The sequence below is a fragment of the Lathamus discolor genome, chromosome 6, assembly GCF_037157495.1.
Source record: "Lathamus discolor isolate bLatDis1 chromosome 6, bLatDis1.hap1, whole genome shotgun sequence".
Taxonomy (NCBI): domain Eukaryota; kingdom Metazoa; phylum Chordata; class Aves; order Psittaciformes; family Psittacidae; genus Lathamus; species Lathamus discolor.
This window is the reverse complement of record NC_088889.1, coordinates 54,884,268-54,890,810: the sequence shown is the minus strand read 5'-3', so window position 1 is coordinate 54,890,810 and position 6,543 is coordinate 54,884,268. Positions and strand designations below refer to the sequence as shown.

The 6,543-nt window shown below is 43.5% G+C and overlaps 1 long non-coding RNA gene across 1 annotated transcript; it reads right to left on the bottom strand.

The window, feature by feature from the left end:
* Window positions 1–3,380: 3,380 nt before the first annotated feature.
* On the bottom strand, window positions 3,381–4,799 carry LOC136017531 (uncharacterized). Its single transcript, XR_010613948.1, has 3 exons — window positions 4,574–4,799; window positions 4,295–4,429; window positions 3,381–3,601 (listed from the first exon to the last, which is right to left on the bottom strand). It is a non-coding gene; the product is annotated as an uncharacterized LOC136017531 (long non-coding RNA).
* Between the last annotated feature and the right edge of the window lie 1,744 nt (window positions 4,800–6,543).

The following is a 6,543-nucleotide window of genomic DNA, read 5'->3' as shown; positions in this document are numbered from 1 at the left end:
TCACAACCCGGAAAACTGCAAGAATGCAGCTGACTGAAGACTCTTCCCTTGTACCAGTTGTCAGCTCATTTCAGGAGCTGTTACCTGAGATCCCTCTGAAAAATTCCTCTACTACGCACTGCTTCTAGAGAAACACAGGCACTGAAAGGAAACTCTCCCTTCCCTCCCCTCTTTATTTCATCCTTCTTTAACATAAATTCTTCTTTAACATTGCTATTCCTTGACCACTTTTCACTTTCTGTTCCTCCAGGTTCCTGCGTTTTCCTATCTCCCTTTGCCTCTTCACTGCCTTCACCTTATTTTTTCCATATCTGAAATGCCTTTCCTGCGTGTAGCTATAAGCTATGTTGCAGCCTGGCATAAAGGTGTCCAGTGCGGCTCTAACTGAGATGAGGAACAGGACAATATTTGGAGTGAGGCATCACACCGGTTAACTCACAGGGCTTTTGTAGTTCTTGAGCTAAGGGAGACCTGAAGTTGTTTCTGTGATGCTTGCATTGCAAGCAGGGTGACACTTCCGCTGATCTCTCACTGCTTTCTCCTGGGCCACGGTCCTGATTTAAACCCTTGTCCCGTAAGAACTTAATCTTTCTTCCCTTTTAATTCTTACCTCCATAAGACACTGCACTGACGTTTTACTTCTGACTCAGACCTAGATCACCTCTTCTGGTTACCGCCCTCTTTATATTTTTACTTTCTTTAAATTTTCAGTTTAAGTATTTTTATAATTGTAAGACTTTCCAGCCTGTCTTCACAGGCAGTGAGTGGTTCACCAACTTTCTCTCAGTTTTGGCATTCTGTTACCCATGGTGGTGCTGTCAAGGATACGATGCCATTTTCTGGTTGTCTTATCTGCCACCCCATCACTGCTGTGGTGCTTCTTGAATCAGAACTTCCCTGCTCTGTCTTGAATTTCTTGTATCTCCACTGCGCTGCTTCCTAGAGAGGGCTTTTAGTATGACTCAGATTCCTGTATAACAACAGCAGTATTGACAGAGCATGGTTGTTGCTCTGTGGCTTTTATGTTTGCTTACTTTGGTCCCTGTGAGAATTGGCAGGAATACTTGGCTAAATGCAGTCTTTATTCTGCTGATTGCAGTCCTGAAGATGAGTGAGGAAAATCTCTCCCTGCATCTAAAAGAGATCAGGGAAAAATGGCATGGCAGCTGTTTGTTGCATGCCACTTTTGGGAAACCTTTAACCACAGTCCTTACCTTTTCCTGTTTATGACAATAGTGTGATACCACATGTCCTTCAGCAGAGGGGGTTCATATCTGTGTTAGGGCCAATGGGGGAAATAATAGTGCTGTCTAAATGTATGCTGCAGGCATTTTATAGGGCAGCAGCAAGCGACGCTGAGCTGTGTCAGGATTCTCAGATTGCACCTGTGGCAGTTAAATCCAGTTCTAGCGCATGTCACACACCAGCACAATGCCTTGATGTGGTCCAGTCTCTTTTCTGGCAGATGTGCAACAACAAGTGGGAACCTCCATGCCATGTATGCCTACAGCTCTATCCTCCCTGTGGCTTAAATCACTTCCCAAATCGTGTTCACTCTTTGTAATCTTTGCATATGCTTTCAATGTGATGAACTGATCCAGACCAGGCTTGTCAGGATTCCCAACTACAGCTGGTCTATCAGCAGCAGGAGAAGAAGCAAATTGTGCTTTTAAGCCAAACTGATATTCCTGTTAAATAAGCACCAACATAGAAAATGTTTCTTCCGCATTTCATAACTCTCTGACTTGTCTGATTCTGTGCATGTTTAACCCCAAATATACTTTGAAAGACTCATGAAAGTCAGTGAATTTAAAACTACATCTTCCGTAAAAACAAAATAACTCCCCTCAAATCTCCCAAGAACCTGTAATTTCTGCTTTTGAAAAAGTTCAGATCCATTTATTATTCTTGTGTGTAACTTTTTAAGCAGGAGCCTGGTTAATTTTTATGAAATACCTTCACATTAGAAAATTACTTGGGACTAGAACTGTTTAGCAAAGACTTAGAAAACGTAAGACAGTATTCCACCAGAAAGTGTCTTCACTGCAAGTTTTTAACCAGCTGCACTCAACAAGTTTTTCACCCCAGCCATGCACGCTTCAGGCATGTGACTAATCCTATTAATTTTGAGTGAAGTGTGCTTAAGTGTTAAAAGGATTAGAGTCTTAATTACAGGCCATCTGCAGAGGTCAAATATCAAAAGCTGTTCAGAGGCCGAGTTTTAGCATTTTCTGGGTGAGTAATATTTGTGTTAGTTTTCCTTTCCCCTGTTCACCCAGGATCCTTTCTGCAGTAACTTAAATGAGTGTTCCAATATGGCCTTTATTAAATGAACTGAATCATCCTAATGGCCAACAGACAGGTCTCTAGATCATCAGCCATTTAGGCATCAGCAAAATTGGCAGGATGTGCTCAAAAGAAGCCTACAACTTGGAAAACACAGGTTTGAACAAATCAAGCTTTCATGGCATGGTGCCAGCCTACTTTATTACTGCTTTTCATGTGAATTATTAACCACAAGATTTTTTTTTCCCTAATGATATATTAAACAGAAATGGAAAGCAAGAGTCTTGGGATAGTAATTAGCTGGTACTGACAATATGTAATTTTGACATCTAACCTTGACGTCTAAATTACAACCTTTGGGTGCAAACAGGAGTATCAGAAAAACAAGGATAGGAATTGCCCTCTTCCTCCCAGCCAAAAAGCAGGATCAATTGTATTCAGGTAATTTCTGACACATACTTTGTCCAGCCTGTGCCTGAAAACTCAAAACCCAATGCTGTTGTGCCCTGCAGTAATCTTTCTTACTGTTTTTTTTATCTGCACCATGAGCCATCTGTTTCAAACATCTAACCCAGATCTTTGTTGTCCAGTGAGCCTTTTCAGCAGGTGAATTTATTGGCCTCTCCCTTAGAAATACAGAGCGCATATTTAGGGCCCCCTGCTGGGTCTCCTCTTTCTCTAGGACAAACCACTCCAATTCTTCCAATGTTTCCTCATAAAACCTCTAATTCCCTATTCTACCTAAAGCAGAAGACAGTACTCCAACTGAAGGTTTACTGGCCCCAAGCATAACAGAAGAATAGCTTCATTTGCATGGCAAAAGATATTATTTTTTGTATAACTCCTGGTGCTATTTACCTTTCTTGTAGTGGTGTGGCTGACTCCTGTTTGGTTTGTGATCTGCGCTAACCACCAAGTCTGATTATTCAATGGTGCCATCAGACCAGTAATTCCGCAACCTCCATTCCTGATGTTAGTGATTTTTCAGAGAATGAAAGCACCTCCTTTGTATTTTCTTCCCCCCCCCCCCCCCCGTAATTTTCCAGGTTCATTGTGATCCTAACTTTATCCTGCAAAACTTCCTGCCCCTCCAAGCCAGTGGGTTTGGTAAGCAAATTGTCTGTTCTGCCATCCAAGTTGTTTAATGGAGATACTCCTGCAGAATTCTGCTTGATGCATCCAGCCAAGTCAACAACGTACTCTTGCCGAATATCCTGTGGGTCCAGTTTCCTCCCGGTTGTGTGTTCATCCATTTGTGTTTTTCTGGACTTGCTTGTGAGATGCATGGCCATGTGAGACAGTGTTAGAAGTCTTTCTAAAACAGAGATATCTGGCATCTGTGCATTTTCTACTATTTCAGGAAATAGACAAAAAACCCTCTCTGATATGTGGTATCAGGATACATGGACAGTAGGTTGAGCTATTTAAGCAAGCAATATATTCATAAGAATTTTGAAAATATGAGGCAAAGGATGGATTATTTTATAAGAATAAACTCCCTTCCAAAGTTACTAAAAAGAAGGCAATGAAAAAAATCACCATCATAGTAAATGTGGAAAAAACAGTATCTAAATATTGAACAGCAGGCACAGTGCACAGATATTATAGAGTTAATAGGAAAGCAAACAACATATGTAAGACAGTCTGCAAAGCAATAAGGGTTTTCCTTAGTGATTAGGCGGATTTAGATCACTGGAGAAACATGAGCCTTTGGGGAGAAGATCCAGATAAGTAAACCTGGACTGAGAGCCAACTGCCCCAGTTTAGTGAGCTGTTTCCATCAGATCCAGCATTCAGTGCTGGCAAGCTCTCTGCCCTAGAAAATACCCACAACCAAAACCCCTGTCTGCATTTCATCCAAGCTTCCAACTAAGAGACCAAGTATTTGCACGGAATATAAACTCTGAGAAAATGGTGTTTCAGGTGCATAGAAAGCAATTGTTAGCACTATTGAGCTGCTGTGAGCACAGATACGTACATATGTAGGTATATGAATATGTATAGTTACTTTGACTATGTGTCCCTCTCCATCCCCATCGCACATGGCAGGTGGCATCCCCAGAGGATGTAGTGCAGTGTTGCGGCCAGCTGCCCAACCGCACGCCAGCTCATACGACCGGTAACAGGAGTTTGCTTTTTCTACCTGACAGAAATAAATGAGAGGTAAGAACTGAGAGGAGCGCTACAAATAATGCAGACGAGACACTAAGGCGCAAGCCCACGGGAAGCGCTGGTGGGCCGCGGACATGGGGCTTCCTGCGGGATTTCCGTTCCTCGGTTGCGCTACCTGGCTCGGGCTGGGTTTGTGGCAGCAGATGGCGGTCGTGTCTCTGGTACAGCGGCGGCGGGCGCCTACGCTGCCTGGAGATGTTGCACCATACTATGTTCAGACAAGCATCTGTGACCCCCCCCGGTGCCAGCCGTTGTTGTTCGTATTGGCTGCTTCTCAGGCACTTCTGTACACAATGTCTTCGCAGAGCCACCCGGCCTGAGCCTTCCAGGAGGAGATCTTTCCACAGAGTGCTGCTGAGACATAAGTAAACAACCAAAAGAACACACCAAAGGTTTATCTATTTTACTGACAGTATTCAAGGCTTTTCATAATCATACATGCCTGCAAAGCTGAGAAATATGTGTATGCCACATGCAGTTGCAGATGGTTGTGGCATCTGAAGCGGATCAATTGGATTGTACATTTTCTCGTATTGCTATGGAGCCAAAGCATCTTCTCTTCAAACACTTAGAGAAATATTTGGATTTATTTCCCAAACAGTGCTGAGAGCCTCATTTGAAGATCTGTGTAATTTTGGGGGGCTATGGCATTTCTGCAACTTAGGCTCCTAGCTGTTTTTACAGATCTCTACTATATTACACGAGAATAAAAACAATATAATAAGCTGCAAATGGAAGCAACCTAAAATGAACTGTTATTTGAAACTCTGCTCCTTTACCTGTTGCACCTCTTCATCTCATCTGCTCCCTGTCTTGAAGAAAATCATGCCCAGATTACTAAGTACCACTCACCCTCCAAGATTAATAAATCAGTCTCCTTTGTATATTATCAGGGAACAAGTTTCAGAATGAAAGGTACAAAAAACCCTGCACCTGTCTATTAGACCAGTGTTGGCCTGAGTGTTTCTTTTCCTTATGTTTGCCTAACATAGCAAAGTTCAATGCAAAACCGCACAGAAGGAAAGATTATTTTATTTTCATAGAATCACAGAATGGTTTGTTTTGGAAAGCACCTTAAAGATTGCCTAGTTTCAACCCCCCTGTTTCAGCTTAAAGCCATTCCCCCTTGTTCTATCACTACTTGCCCTTGTAAAAAGGGCTTCTCCAGCTTTCTTGTAGGCCCCCTTTGACTACCGGAAACTGCTCTAAAGTCTCCCCAGAGCCTTCTCTTCTCCAGGCTGAACAAGCTCTCTCAGCCTGTCTGCAGGTGCTCCAGCCCTCTGACCACCTCCACCTTGTGGCCCTCCTCTGAACTCCCTTTGACAGGTACATGTCCTTACCTTGGGGTCCCTAGAGCTGGACACAATACTTGAACAGATTTTACACATACTTTCTCTCACGGACTGTTCTCACTCCTTTCATGCGCATGAGGGTGGAGATGCACGTGACCTCTTAGCCTGGACAGGACTCTGAGGTGAAAGCCAGGAACCAAGGGTGAACCCCTTTGTTAGCAGTGCCTTCATTGACATGCCCTTAATGTGGCATGCAGATCCGCATATTGATTAAAGGGTCCATCAATGGACTCAAACGAGGTGAAGTTAATGAATCAGGTCCAGGGGTTATCCAGGAGTAGCAGGAGACAGGACAAACAGATAGCTTGAAACAAGGCTGCAACACAGGCCCATGGTCCACTCAGGAGGTGCGGCTGAAGACAAAGCTGCAGCGTAAGTCCAAGGTGCTTCTAGGAAACACAGCTGGAGACAAGCCAGCCCTGGTATAGGTCTAGGAGTCAGGGCTGGAGAAAAACTGCCTCCAGCATATGTCTGAGATCCACCCAGGAGGCAGCCCTTGGTTTTCCAGACCCCAGTGTCTTTAGAAGCTGCACATGCCATTACTTTGCCCATTCTTACCATTTCTTGATGATTTCACACTAATAGATTGCCATTCATACCTCATTCATGGCACACTTCATGTTTCTTTGTCAAATCCCTATGGGTGTACTGTCATGTTAGAGGAGAAGTCTTTACCTAGTGGCCGGGCTGTAAACAATTCAACGCAAACTACTTCATCAGGAAGCTAATAAAA